The following is a 15565-nucleotide window of genomic DNA, read 5'->3' on the forward strand; positions in this document are numbered from 1 at the left end:
GGAGGAGGGGAGGGAGGGAGGGAGGGAGGAAGGGAAGGGGGAGAGAGGGCAGGAAGGAGGGAGGGAGGAAGGGAGGGAGGGAGGGAGGGAAGGAGGGAGAGAGAGGGCAGGATGGAGGGAGGAAGGAAGGGAGGGAGGGAGGGAGGGAGGGAGAGAGAGGGCAGGAAGGAGGGAGGGAGGAGGGGAGGGAGGGAGGGAGGGAGGAAGGGAAGGGGGGAGAGAGGGCAGGAAGGAGGGAGGCAGGAAGGGAGGGAGGGAGGGAAGGAGGGAGAGAGAGGGCAGGAAGGAGGGAGGGAGGAAGGGAGGGAGGGAGGGAGGGAGGGAGGAAGAGTACGTGGAATCAGGTGGTACGGTGCTGGCCTAACAAGCATGGACCTTGAGTCTGTACCCCGGTATTTCAAAAACAAAAACCAGCACAAAAGCCAAACCTAAAGAGTTACAAAAACTGAAGGGAAGGTTAAGAACATCAAAACATAAAACAGCATTAACAAATGCTACACATAGCATCTGCTCCCTTCTCTGTGATTTTTTTTTTTAAAGATCCAAATCAATTAGGCAAGTAAACACTGTCCTCAAATTTCTTCCTCCACACTCAGCCTTCCTCCACAAAGGGCAAGCTTCAGATTGGAATTTGGAGATCATTTCATGAGTTTATAGAAGTTGGCCAACAATGAGAGTGTGCGTGCCAAAACAATTCCATATGTCCATATGGGGAGAGAGGGAGAGAGAGAGAGAGAGAGAGAGAGAGAGAGAGAGAGAGAGAGAGAGAGAGAGAGAGAGAGAGAGAGAGAGAGAGAGGGAGAGAGAGAACACTAGCGCTAGAAATGGGCCAGATTCTATGATCCCATGACTGGGGGTCTTTCCCAGACACGAGTGTCATACCTTGAGGTTCTGGGCCAGCATAGACCCTGAGCTCATAGGGGCACACACCTCCATTCTCTGTGACATGAGATTCTGTGTCTGTCCTGGGAGGGGGGGGGTTCACCTGACTAAGTCTGCATCCACAGGTCTTTCTCCACCCTTTGTTCCCAGTCTAGGGGACACTGGGAGCAGAGGTACAGGAATGAGAAACCGCAGCGGGAAGTTTACGTTGTTGTCGTTTTTTTTTTATTTTTACATTTAATTGACTCAGCAGAGAAGAGTAATTATCTCCCTTGGTTTCAGTGCACCCTGGGGTGTCTGTAACAATCACCCAGGATCAGACTATTCCAGAACATGTGCACTCATTTTCTTTTACCTTAGTTAAAGACATTATGCCGTACAGATGCCTTCAGAGGGGAAGCAACAGGCCATAGGGCTGGGCAAAGGAATGCCAGGATTGGCTGCTGCCATGGAAACCCATCCAGCGCCTTCTGCCCCTTGGCCCACTGGCAGGGTGGCCGGGGTAAGGTATGGAGGTCAGGACATCATAAAACCTGGCTGCTACCCTGGCTCCGTCCTAAGCCAGCTTGGGTGCTGGTCCTCTCTCTGGAATGGCCCCCAGAGTTGTTATCATGAAGGAGTTCAATCAGAGTTTGCAAAGATGGCTTCCAGCTAAAGACCTGCCAGCTCCTGTCCAGCCATGCCACTGCAAGGTGGGAGAAGCAGTACGCCGTCCCTTTCTTTTGCCAGTCCTGCATCCACGGGCAAACAGGCCTGCTTTCTCAGGACTTATCTTATGGCTGTAAGATGGGGGCAGGGCCGGCCAGCCTATGACGTGTGAGCGGGGTGGAGAGGGCTGAGGCCTATGGAGGCTGCAGTGCCCGGCGGTACCTAACACGCCATGGCAGACAGCGTTCGGTGGAAATGGCCCGTCTGGACTCTGGGGTCAGTGGCTGGGGGAGCAGGGGCCAAGTCATTTCCCTTCCCTCAGCTCGGGGTGCTCAACAGTAGCCCCCCCTCTCATGGCAGCAAGGGGGTGGAGCACAGCCTGGGTCAACACCGTTCTTGGGGTGACGGTGGCCACGATGAGGCGTGAACATCGACGATGGCGCCCATGCAGGCCTCCAGAGGCGACGCCTGGCCCATGTTGAGTGGGAGGCAGGTCCTGGGGTATATGAGCTCTCTGAGCCTCCACTCTGCCTAACAGGGTGGGACAGTCAGAGTCACTGCTTTCTTGTGTGACTGGCGGCTGTCTCTAGAGACTCATAGCAGGGGGACAAGGGGGAGGGGCCTCCCCAGACCCACAAGAGAGGCCTCATGCTGGAACCCCTCCCCTGCCCCACCCCAGTCTCTACCTTTGCAGAGACTCTGGGAGAGAGGCTCACCCTTTCCCTGCCCCCCTAGCTCCTTCTCCCTGGAGAGGGGGCTCATCCCCTCCCTGCCCCCTTTGCCCCTGGGACTCAACCTCCAATTGCTCACACTGTCTCACCAGCTTCCATTTTCTTTCTTCCCGGCATCTCACATTGTCTCTTGTTCATAACAACACTCCTGCCTCACCCTCCACCCCCCGCCGCCGCCGGCCACCCCTCCACGGGGTGGCACTCTTGTCTCTTGCCAGCCCTGCTTCCACCTGCCTGGTTTCACTGATGCTTGAGCCCAGAGCACCTCCCCCTCCTTTTTTTTCTTTTTCTTCTTCTTTTTGCTGCCATTTATTTAACTCTGTAATTGTGTTACTTAACTCTGGAAAGCTCTGGGAGGCTCCAGTCAGAATGAGAAAACGCGACATAGAATAAGGTTGTATTGCACATCCCTGGAAGCCTTCATTCGAGGTAATTGTCTCCGGAGAGCCTGTGTATTGAAGGAGCTTACAGAGCGCCAGGCAGTGCCAGGCCGGGCTGCGGGGATTGCTCAGGGATGCCCGGGTGGCCTGGCTTTTCCTAGGTCAAGGCGCACAGCAGGATTTGCGCCAAGGGTGGCACGGGAGCATGGAGCCATTGGAGGACCCCAATGGGCACAGGGCTGTGGCTGGCTCTCAAGGCAGGTGTCTGATTTCTGCAGAGCCTCCTGGCCCTTCTCTTTGGTGCTCTCTGTCACATGGCATCGCTTACTGACTGCAGCTCCAGGGGGCACAAACACAGGCAGGGCCCCCAAGTCCAGCCACCAGGCTGTCAAAATACACAGCCTGTGTTTGTTGTTGGAAGAAAGTTAGAGCAGAGATGAACCATCAGGGCGGGGCGGGGGGTGGGAGGGGGGAGGGGTGGCAGGGGGTCCTTCCCAAGATGAGACTCAGTTACCTGAGCAGGAGTTAGCAGGAGAAAGCATGGATGAGAATTCTCGGTGAAAAGACCGGCGGCAGGAGGGAGCTCGGTACCTTCCAAGGGCTGGAAGGAGCTCAAAATGGCTGCTCACACACAGCTCAGGCAGCGGGCCAGGTAATGAGGCTGGAGGGGCAGCAGAGATGAGAGGGCACACTGCCCTGAAGAACAACCAGAAAGCTCTGAAGTCTTTCAGGGACCAGATGGGAGAAAACCACACAACAGAGCTAACGCTTGCTGCACAGCCAACAAGCAACGGAGCCAGAGAGAGAGTTCAAAGTGAGGCAGATCATCTTGTGAGGTTATATCCTAGAACAAACCAGAGTGAAGAGCAGCAGGAAAGGGTCACCCTCTCCGCGGTCCTCCTGTATACACAACTACCCTTCCCAGCTGCCAGCCCGCTAACTCCACCTAGGCCAGCTGTGCCCACCAGGCTGCAATGGCAGAGTGGCCTTTGACATGGCCTTACAGGCCCTGGCTTGCATCCCTGCCTCCTGAATAAGGCCAAGGTCAAGGTCAAGGGCACAGCCCTCTCTCCCTGCCCACTCATCACTGTGCTCTGTCTGTGACATTTGCTAAGTCCGTCACCTCTACACCTACCTCTCTCATTACAACACGGGATAATAATGGTCATCTGGGAAGTCCACTGCTGAGACCACACCTATCACCATCCAACGCAGGGCTGGCGACATAACAGTGCCCAACAGACAACGCTCGTGAACATTCTCCTGGCAACACTCACTTCTACACCCTAACCATCGTATTCTGTCCTTCTTCCTTGAGAAGAACAAACTGTGCTGGGCACAGCGGCTTCAGCCTGTAATCTTAGCTACTTAGCAAGTGAACACAAGGGTTTCCAGTACCAGGCCAACCCGGGCAGATGCATTTGAAAAGCCTCCATCGCAACAAACAGCTGTGTGCAGGGGGGTACACCTGACATCCCCACAATGGAGAGGCAATGGCTGGGTGCCGAGGCCATGGGCCTGTGGCCATGACCCCGGCTATCCTGGAATCTCAAGTGGGAAGATGTCAGCTCTGGTCAGCTTTGATATAAAGCACCTCTATCCTGAAAGTAACCAAGGCAAAGGGGCGTGGAGGTGTGGCTCAAGTAGAAGAGTGCCTGCATAGGAGGTGCAAGACGCTGCTAGTTCACACCCCAGTACAACAACAAAAGGAAGATCTGGAATTCCCACATGCTGGGAGCCGGACCCTGCTGGGAGCTCAGGCCTGGGCTCCCTGCTCTGTCCTGGAGCTGACACTTGGGTCCACCCAGATTGCATGACCTGAGATCCCAGCCACACTTTTATTCCCACCCCCCTCCCACTCCGCTCCAAGACTCCACACATAGTTTTCCCTTTTTGTCAAACCTTTCTTGATCATTTTTCCAGGAACAGAATCCTCCTTCTTCCACCACTCTACAGATGAGCAACCAGCGCTGGGGGAAGTGAAATGACTTGGCCCCAGCTCCCCCAGCAACTTGCCAGAGTCTAGTCTCTCCATGGTCAGCAGAGAGACCGCTTGACCCACAGTCTTATGTTAGATCAGGGACCGGACTCTGGCTCCAGCTTCGAAGCTGGACAACCTTCACTTTGTGACTCCATTCTGTGTCTCTGATAAATGGGAGGCCATAATAGTTCTGACCCCACTGGGCCCTGTGTGTCGACCACAGCAGCTTGTGCCAAGCCCATCACAAAACCAACACCAGCTCTTACTACTACTGTCACCTTGCCCTTGACGCCTGTGCAGATCTGCATATTTTACAGCTCTGTTCCATGTAGTCTTTTATAAACATAACCTAAGTCGGGAGCCGGTGGCTCACGCCTGTAATCCTAGCAGCTCAGGAGGCTGAGATCTGAGGATCGCAGTTTGAAACTGACCTTGGCAAATAAACTCAATAAACTCAGAAAAAGCCAGAAACGGTGCTGTGGCTCAAGTGGTAGAGCACTAGCCTTGAGCACAAAGAGCCTCAGGACTGGCAAAATAAACACATAAACACACACACACACACACACACACACACACAGTATTTCAAATCTGGCATTGGCTCAGCGTTTACAGAAGCCGCTGAGGTCCAGAGCAGTCACTCATCGTTGGTGTTCACACGGGGCATGAGACATGCGAAGACTTTCTGGTCTGTGCATTTTGCTTCCTCACTGCTGCACTGTTCCAGGCAATGTCCTAAATGGCCACACAGTAGGTCCAACAGTGCAATACCTAAAGAGGAAATATACCCTCCTTCCTCCCCCACCCCCATCTGAGCCAGCCTCATGCAGAAGGCCTCACCTGCCAGACTCAGACTTCCCACTAGAGGGTGCCCCTCTCCCTTTCCCCTACCCTCACTCCTGGCACCCCACAAAGCGCCAGGAGCCCCACTCCCAGGTTCCCATAGGCATATCAGCCTACCTCAAATGAGATCATCTGACCACATTTTCTCTTCTAATCGGTGGACTTGCTACAAGCCTTTCTCCCTCTGTTTCCTGCCCCTGCCCAGCGAGCTGCCTGGGGAAACAGTGTGACTCACTGGGGTCACAGAGCCGTGAGCTAAGAGGGCACCGGGGACCCCAACTCTCCCTCTGGGCTCCTTTGTGCCTCGACAGGACTCAGGTTTCTTAATAACACTCTCCAGGAAAGCCATATCTGATTTCCTGCTGCCTTCCCACTCCTCCCGCCTTGGGTGAGCTGGCATCACACGACACCTGTAGAACATCTGGTTTCCTGGGCCAGTGAACAGGTTGGTGAATGCCAGCCCTGGCACTTCCTTTTCCCTCCATTCCCAACCTGGAAATGGAGGCAAGGAAAAGGGACCGGCCATCAGTCACCTATGCTGAGACCCACATGCCCACACCTTCAACCCAACCTGCTCCCCTAAGTTCCAAGAGAATGCCTGCTGCCCCCCCGGGGAGCCCTGCCTGTGGGGCTCATCCAGGCTGGCAGTCCACAGACATGCAGTGGGGAAGGTGTGTGTGTGGGGGGGGAACAGGTCAGGAGGAACATTAGCATTCTCAGGGAAAGGCAATGTCATTTACAGGTCCAAGAGCTTCCCGGTGCTATTTCTTGAGGTGGCAGTCTATTCTCAGGGTTGGATGAATTTTGCTGGAGTTAAATTAAAAATCTCCATGAAATATTCACTAGACTTGGCACAGGGCTGGGTCAGTAGCCAGGCAGGGCAGATTTGAAGAGCGATCTGGAGCTACAGAGAGAAGGAATTCACAAGCCAACTGTGGGGGCAGGGGTTATGGGACACTGAGGTCTGAACCAGGGTAGAAGGCCACCCTTGACCTCCACCACCAGCTTTTCCCTGTGGGGCCCAACAGTGGCTTGTTTGAATCCCAGTTGTGCCACTTTCCAGCTAAGTACAGAGCTGCTATCCAGTGGGTATGACACCATCCATGTCCTGTGGTTGTCGTAGCCAAGGGTGGTACAGACAGAACTCTGTGGTTGTCGTAGCCAAGGGCGGTGCAGACAGAACTCGTGTGCGGTGTCCTTCCTGTAGAGAAGTTCCTGAAGGCCCGACCTGGGCTTGGACCTCACTGCAAGTCTAGTGACATCTGGCAAAACCTATTCTTTAAAATGGTTTTAGGGACCGAGAGTGGCAGTTTACCCTGGAGTCTTAGCTATGTTCTTGGTAGAGATGGAAGGATGGAAGTTTGAAGCCACCCTGGTCAAAAGCTAGGGAGATTCTACTTCCAAAACCAACCGGGAGCTCATGATCCTGTCCCCTGCCCTTCACCCAAGAATTACGGTCAGAGACAGTAGGGAGATGTCGGGTGGAAGGTGTGCTGATGTGATCTGCACACTCAAAGGCCAGCTCAGCCACTTGCTTTGCCTCTCTACCCCTCAGTTTCCTCGCCTAGCAGACAGAGATGGTGATGAGGCATTCTCTAAGATTAGATGAGTGAAGACATGACAATGTGCCTGGACAGCGCCCAAAATGTAGGGGATGCCACTGAGGTGTGAGCTGGAGCTCAGCTGCTACAACGGAAGGGGTTAATGCCGATTTAATTTTAAAATTATTGTTTCAGAAAGTTCAATATAGATTTTTGAAGAGGGTGCACAGAAATCTCATGATTGGAAAATCAATGTGTATTATACATGCCGCAGAGTGTTTACGTGGTTGAAATGTTAAAAAAATAAAAATAAAAAGAGATGGAATCAAGACTTGGGGTCTGGGCAGGTTGCAGGGATGCAGTGAAGCCCGGAGACATTGAACTTCTCTTCCTCACACCACCCCACTGCTGCAGCCAACGCCGCCACGTGGGATTTTCTGAAGAGATCACACAGGGGAAGAAACAGAAGCCTGAGTACTGAAAATGCCATGTTCATTTCCAGTCCACACTGCCTCTGACTCATCAAGCAACACAGTTGACTCAGACCATGTACCAACAGGGTCCTGTGACAGTTCTAGGGTGCTCCTCTCTGGGGTCTAGGGGTCTCATGCCCCTGCTGGATAAAGGCTGCAAAGCAGCATGGGGAGTCCGACACTGAGCGAGGCTCAATCCTGCAGCACTGGCCCTGTGATCAGGAGTTTGCTGCCCACTGCTTGTACCAGCCTGCCACCTGCCACAAGGCTCAGGGCTCCAGGCCCACTTGGGGCCCATGAGACATGCTCGGGCAGGAGGCTTCTGCTGCTGTAGGAATCTTACTGGTGCCATGAGCTCACAGCACTATCTTTCATTTCCCTTCCCATTTGTCAGCTCTAGTAATTAGGAATGGTGTGATTCACAGGCCTGTTATTAGGGCTGTTTTTATCGGGTAAAATAAAGTATCACCAATTTCTGGGAGCACTGCTGACAGCATTTAGAACCTCCAGAGGCTTCCCCAGGGCCCTTTCCCTCTTCATTCCCAGCCCACGAGTCCTTTCCAACTGCTTCCCACTCTGCTCTGCCTTGGAGAACAGCCTCCCAGCTGCCCTGCTGCACCAAGAAGGGAGCAAGGAGCCAGCCAATCAGATCCCCACTTGGAGAACATCTGGCCCTCTCCTCGTTTCTGATTGGTACAAGAGGGACTCACAGCATCTCAAAGGGCAGCAGGGCATTTCCCAGGGATCCCTGGGGTCTCTTGCAGTCAGAAACAGGAGAACCCCCCTGGCCACTCTTCCTAGAGGATGAAGGTGCCTGATTTGTGTCGTGTGTGTGTGTGTGTGTGTGTGTGTGTGTGTGAGAGAGAGAGAGAGAGAGAGAGAGAGAGAGAGAGAGAGAGAGAGAGAGAGAGAGAGAGAGACAGAGACACAGAGACACAGAGACAGAGAGAGAGAGAGAGACAGAGAGAGAGACAGAGAGAGACAGAGAGGGTCCTAAGGCTTGAATTCAGGAGCTGGGAGCTGTCCTTTAGGTTTTTGCTCAAGGCTTGAGCCCCAGTTCCAGTATTTTGGTGGTTCACTGAAGATGATTCTCAGGTTCTCAGGGACTTTCCCTTCCTGGGCTGGCTTCATGATTCTTAGGTCTCAGTCTCCTGAGTAGCCAAGATTTTAAGTGTAAGCCATCAGTGTCCACGAACCTGTCTAATTCAACAAAAATGCTCTTTAAAGAGGTCAAATGATTTGCTCAAGAGGGAGAGAGGAGCTGCCATGGAGCCCCCTGTGAGAAGACACTCAGAAATGGTGGGACAGCGCCTGGCTGCCACCCCTCCCTCCCTAGAGAGCCTCATCCCCATGGGAAACCCAGGCACAGGTGTGGTGTCTCCAGGGCATCTCTGCCTAACATCTGGGTGGCATCTAACGCAAGAAAGGGGCGAAGTGAACAGCTGGGTGATTTAAGCTGAATCTGCACTTGTATTTGCATGGAGAAGAGCCCAGACCGCTCATTTGTTTAGTCTAAACAGCTGAGCAGACTGTGAAAGTCCCAGAGGAGCCAACTCTGCCTGCTTCAAGATCCAGGCAAAGCCCTGGGGAGGCTGCCCCCCTGCAGAGCTTGTTATCCCTGCCCTTAGAGGGGACTTGAAACCCAAAGTGACAGGGGTGAGTCTCAGATGCAACAGCAATGCTTGCTATATTTCCTGTGCACACCTCCACCCTGGGAATCTGACCATAGGCCAAAAAGCATCAGAGAGCCGTGGAGTTCAAGTCTGCCTCTGGCTAGCTGTGTTGACCTTGGGAAGTCACTTAGCCTCTCTGGAGTACTCCCCCCCACCCCTGGCCCCGAGGGAAGTATGCTATGCATGGGCCCGGCTTCCACCTCCTGGAGCTGCTGGGAGGAGTATAAGGAGCTAATGCACAAGGGGCAGCACAGACCACAGCTTCACAAAACCTCATCACTCATGCTGACACTGCAGACACTCATTATCGTCAGTGTGACCCTCGGGTTGATTCTGGCACCCGCTTTCTTCTTCTGTCCACCCTCACGGGGCCTTTGCTTTGGGGCTGCTCCATTCCGCCTGTGGGGCTTGTGAAGGTTGCATCCCACTACTCGATTCTGCCTATTGATACTCCGTCCCTGCGGCCTGGTTGACCCCATGCCGGCTGGCCAGCTCACTCACCACGTGGGCGCTCTGTCTTGCTCCCTGCCCATGGGTTATGCATGCCCCCTCTGGCAGCCTGCCAGGCCTTTGATCCACATTCTGCTACCATGGGAACATGCAGGTGGCTCTGAGGGCTCCTGGACTGGGTAGGGAACTGCCTGGAAAGAGCCACCTATGTATGCCCTGCTGAGCAGCTCCTGACCACTGACCCACCTGCCCACTGCCTTTTCCAGGCTCTCAAGCCTTCCTTCTGGTGCCTGGCAGGCACAGCTGGGCACAGGCTTGCCGTCATGCAAGAGGCTCAGGGGTGATGCCAGAGCCCCATGTATGCTGGACAGCTGCCCCTGTGGCTACCAAAACAGCCACTGGCACAGCCACTCCAGGCCTGGCCCCACACGACCCTCAAAAAGAAAATACCAGAAACAAAACCATGTATGAATCAGTCTCCCAGGCATGCAACTACTCTGGCCAGGACACAGGAGCCAGGAGTTGGGAAGGTCAAGCAACCTGACATGCAGGTACAGCAGTGCCAGCCCATCTGGCCAGGGGTGGCTGAGGACAGCAGAAAGGGGTATTTGGGATCTTTATTTACCCACAGGAAAAGGAGGGACAAGCAGGGCCTTGGTGTCTGGGCTACCCAGGGGGACAGAGCACAGGGTCTGATGACTGAGGTCCTGCCTCATGGGCCAGTGACAGGGGTGAGCTTGGAACAGCTCAGCACAGCAGGTAAAACGCACTGTAGGTCAATCCGAGTTTGAACCCTAGCCTTGTCACTTCTCAGCCACATGACCTTGGATGAGTTTAATTTCCTGGCCTTTCTTTTCTTACATTTAAATTAGAGGCAATAACAAATATGAGGTTTATTCTTCCTCCCTCTCTCCCCTACTTCCTCCAACCATCCATCCAGCTATCCATCCATCCACACATCTATCCATACATAGCTACATCCACCTGTCTATCCATCCAATCTGTCCATCCATCTGTCCATTCATCCGTCCATCTACGCAGCCATCCACACATCCATGCATCTGTATTGTCAAACCCTAGCTGGGTTGGAGGTCAGTGTTCTCAAGCTGTCTCTGGATTGAGGGAGTCATTGTTCTTGAACACCAGGTGGACTGGGGGTCAGGGGCTCTCAGATTCCAGTATACATCAGCATCACCTGTTACACTGCAAACCCTTCCTTGAGTATCTGGTTCAGTATGCCTGGAAGGGTCCAGAATCTGGATTTGTGACAAGTTCAAGGTGATGTTGATGCTTCGAGGGCCACACTTTGAGAACCACTGGCCTAGTTTATTTCTACACCCAAGATAGATAAACTCATATTGCTCCTCTGCTTAAAATCTCTCAGGGGCTCATCTATCTTCAGAACCCGGCCCCAGCTCCTCCCTGGGATCTATAGTGATCCTAGATCTTCACAACCTGGCTGGACTTAGCTACTGATGTCCTTCAGCCTGGAGGGGGCCACAGTGCATGATTCCTGCTCCTTAAATGCGTCCTGCACAGACCCTGCACATTTCCCTTTGCTTGTAACTTGTTCCCTTTTGCTGCCTGTCACATTCCTACTTGTCCGTCAAGGCCAGTCCCACTGCTGAAGCGCTTGAAGGCATCTCCATTGGACTTAAATGACCATGGACTTTGAAGTCAGACGGTCTTAGCTTTGAACTCCAGATCAATCACTTGTTGGCTGTGTGACCCGAGTTAACCTCTCTGGAAAGCCAAAATTAATCTCTGCTTCTTCATCATGAATGTGAATAATATTCATCTCATGAGATTGCTTTGCAAGGGAAGACATGATGTGTAATAAATGCCTGGTGGGCAGTAGGTATTCAATAAACAATAGCAGCAATTTCCTTCCTTCTGCTCTGAAGCCTTGCCTGCCTCCTTCCAGTTGGAAGCTTTCCTTCGCTGTGTTCCAAAAGAATTCGGTACCTGATCCTATTTTGCATGTATTTTATGACTATGATATCCTGGTGTTTTAATACCCAAGGCAACAGAATTGAGGCCTTTGTCTGAATGATAAAAATGGACTCTCCCAGCAGACTTTTGGGCACAAGACTTGGCCAGCCAAAGGTGTCTTTGCAGGAAGGAAGTCTACAGGTGGGTCCCACACTGCACCAAGCATGTGTTTGGTTGGGGGGCAGAGGAAGGGCTGGGTTTCAAGCTGCGTTCACCCCTTAGAAAAGACATGCCTAGGAGGGTTCTATGCATGCAGACTAAGAGTTCTATGAAAGTAGGAACCATGCTTTGTCTCATCTAAAGCAACAACCAAGGCTGAATTAATACAGACATGAGTCAAAGGCAGGAAGTATATCAGTTGGACCGGGTCTTAGTTTCCGGAACAGGATCCTTAAGGTGGCAAATGAGAATGTCCTTTGCAGAGCAAGGCAGATACTAAATCCCTATTTGCGGAACGGAGCTCATGAAAGCATGCATGACTTTAGACTAGAGCCCGGCACATGGCAGAGCCTGCCGGTGATGTCCTGAGCCTTGGCCCTGCAGGTAGGAATTGGGGTCAAGATGCTCTTGGAAGCCATCAAGGCAGTGTTGCTCCTTCTTTGCCCTTCACACAAATCCCGTTCCCACTGCCTGTCTCTCCTGCATAAGAGCACACTAATCGCCTCGAAGGCTTTCAGGTGTTTTAATTAACACATTCTCATTTCCTTCATAGACACCCCCCCACTTCTCATGGCAGCTGGTACTCGGTAGGGAAGGTGGAAATTATTGTGGCAAGATCAATTGTTGGATGAATTCCCAGGATCACAGCTCAGAGGTGGCCCAGGCAGAACGATTCACAAGATGGCATCTCCAAAATAACCAACAAAAAGCCATGCTACAGGTATGGCTCAAGTGGTGAAGCACCAGCACGGCAAACAAGCAAGCCAAGTGAGTTGAAGCTCTGAGTTTGAACTTCAACACTGCACTCCTCCCTGCCCCCCACCAAAGGCAATGAAATAAACAAAATGCAGAAACAAAGCTTTACAAGGAAGGTGAAGAAAAGCCACCACACTCCACCCCCGAGCGTGGCTGTCATATGGGGAAGAGTTGAACCTGTTTTGGTCTCTGAATCAGCTGCTCTATTTTAAGAGATGCTGAGTAAAATTCTATGACCCATTTGCAGTAAAAAAAAAAAAATCGCTGGCTTCAAGGTGAAAAGTTACCCCCGGGGACTAGTTGAGTTTTGTTGTGATTTTTTAAGTTCAGCACAGTATCTGTGGACATCTTTTCTCGTGGACTGGGGCTGTGGAAAGCACCCTCACCATGTCACTGGCATAGTTCCTTCCCAGGAGGGGACACAGGCTGAGCCATTCCAGCTTCATTTAGACTTAATTCATCAAAATGTCACTGGTAAGAGCAGTGTGATGTCCGGGGCTTATGAAGCCTTGACTCTAAGCCTCTCAAAGCCTTTTTCTCTTTGAACCTAAATGTGCCATTCAGCCAACGTGGAGGTGAATGACAATAGGGTACTTTGTCCTGAACCGAGGGGCTCTTCCCTCAGCCTGTCAGTCCTTCTTCCAAGCAGGGCTCTAAGTCCTACAGTATAGCTGATCTGGCTAAATCGAATACAAACCTGGAGCCCCAAATCAGAAGCCTCACCCCCTACTCTGACTCAGCCCTGGGGAAGAAGCTGTACCCCGTCCATGGCCATCTTCATCCTCACTGTCCCAGGGGGGCCACGTGTCCTGGTCACTCCCGGGACAGTCAGTGATGACAGATGGAGGCTCTAGGACTGTCTGTCCTCTGTCCTTTCTCCATAGATAGAGGCAGTGGCTGTCTCTGTCACTCTCCAAAGATGTGAGTACCAGGTCCTTCCTCGGGGGTCTCTGACACCTGCCTTCCACCCCTCTGAGGCTGTGGTATCCCATGTCGACCTTATTCTCTGTCCAGGGATGCAGGGTGGACAGCCCAGGCCTCACACAGCCCGGCGCCTCATTACTGACTCACACCCTAACTTTCCCGGGGGAGCCTTCACCTTACCCAGATTCTACAAAGAACTGAAGGAGAGCCTTAAGGCTGGCACTAAAGCCCTCTCCTGTCCTCCTCCTCCCAGAAGAAACCTCAGCTTTGCCCCTTCTGATGCAAACAGTGATTTCCATGCTCCACTGAGGGCTGACAATGGGCTTCATTTCATTCCATGCGCTGGAACACAGCTCCCTTGAACAGAGGAGGAGCACCGAGAAGCAACTGGTTTACCTAGAAGGGCCACGGATCAGGGCCACCAGGCAAAGCAGCTGAGCTCATGGAGGGGCTCGCCCCATCCGGAGGGCTCACTCCACATGCCCAGCACCGCTCCTCCACTCCTTGGTCTGGGAGACCCACGAGAGCAGCGTCTGTTTATCTTGTTCCTACTTTTCTCCCATGTCTATAAGATTGGAAGCTTTCAATCGCTACTGATTTAATGAACAAATTAGTTAATTAAACCACGTCTCCAGGTTTTGATGAGACCACCGGAGCTTGTCTTCAGGTGAAAGATAAGCTGGGGTGAATGTTAACATGCTGTCTGATTGCCCAAGGTGCTCGGTATGTAGCCTATGTTCCTGAGGCCCGGGCTCCTCTTCCCTCCCACCAGTCCCTGGAAGAGATCAGGAGGGATTAACGAAGAGAGGGCTCTTCCAGCCCTGGTCACCGGGCCAGGTTCCAGCTGCTCGACGGGGCTTAAAGAACTAGGTTCTCGGTGCCCAAGGCCATGGGTGAGTCTGGAGAAAGCCTGGCATTTCAGCTGGCCATGGACTCCCCGCTGGGCTCGGCCTTCCCTGCCTCCATAAGAGCATGCAGGAAGGGGTCTGGGACTGTGGAGGGATGTGAGACCCCCTTTCTGCAGAGACCTGGGCATCCACCCAGGGCTGTCTGAGTCTCCGAGCCCCAAGGGGCCCTGCTGAGGGGCCCACCTGCCCTCCTGGTCCCTTTCTGGATTCCCCAGGCCTTCTGTGGCCTTCTGTTCTGAGTCATCTGTCAGCCCTCCCATAGCCGGTTCTCTCAGTGAGCAAGGTCTCACTTCTGGAGCAGCCAGCTCTGGACTTGAGTCGCTCTGACTAGGTCACCGTTCTGTGGTAATGGCTGTCGTTTACCCCCAATTGCACACACACACACACCATCCTGACAGACGCTGCCGACACCGCCCCACAAACCCCTGAGGTCTTTTTTCCTTGGTTCTTAGACCCCGCCCATCCAGATAGAACTCTTTGCAGTCAGGCACTCCCCCCTTAACAGATTTCAAATCTGCATCTTACATCCCAAGTCTGGTGCACAGAAAAGGTGACAGCCATCGCTTGCTTAACAGAGGTTGTATGTTCTGAGAATGGAGTCATAAGGAGATTTGGCCACGGTACACACATTTCATAGTCCTGAGATAAACTAAGCTACGACATTGCCGGTTCACAGAATTGTCAGGAACCACCGTCACACACATCACCAGATATTGGCCAAAAATGCTGCACATGATTACAGCTCAATAAATAAAAAGCATCAAGTTTTAAGACCCAGCCCCGTCTCACGCTCGGGCTCTAAACAAGCCACCAGACGCACTGAGCTTCAGGTGGCAGATGTGTGAAGTGGGGACCAAACGGTCTGTCCAGGAGGTCAGAGGAGCTTCAGGCAAAGCAGCACACACATCAGCACCACCTGGGAGACTGAAGGTCAAGGTCACACCAAGAACCAAAGGCCTGTGCTGCCTGCATCGAATTCCCATTCTCTTCCCTCCTCCCAAAGAACCAACTGTAGAGCCAGGGACAGTGAACTGGGCCTGATTTAATTGTACAAAGACAACAAGAGATGTCCTGCTGGAAGACCTTCCTCCACCCTTGTTCTCACCTTTCAGAAGACCAACATCCATGACAATCACCTGCATCCCAATCAAGTCTCCACACTCGCCCTGGAAACCTGCAGTGCCGCTGTGGCCCCTGGTCTGTCACAGCACAGTAGCAAATGGGAGA

General features: G+C 52.8%; 1 protein-coding gene across 3 annotated transcripts in view; it reads right to left on the reverse strand.

The window, feature by feature from the left end:
- Grik4 (glutamate ionotropic receptor kainate type subunit 4) overlaps positions 1–15565 on the reverse strand; it is a 289257-nt gene that overhangs the window by 33325 nt on the left and 240367 nt on the right. The window lies entirely within an intron of this gene.

The sequence above is a fragment of the Megascapheus bottae genome, chromosome 27, assembly GCF_031878675.1.
Source record: "Megascapheus bottae isolate mThoBot1 chromosome 27, mThoBot2.hap1, whole genome shotgun sequence".
Taxonomy (NCBI): domain Eukaryota; kingdom Metazoa; phylum Chordata; class Mammalia; order Rodentia; family Geomyidae; genus Megascapheus; species Megascapheus bottae.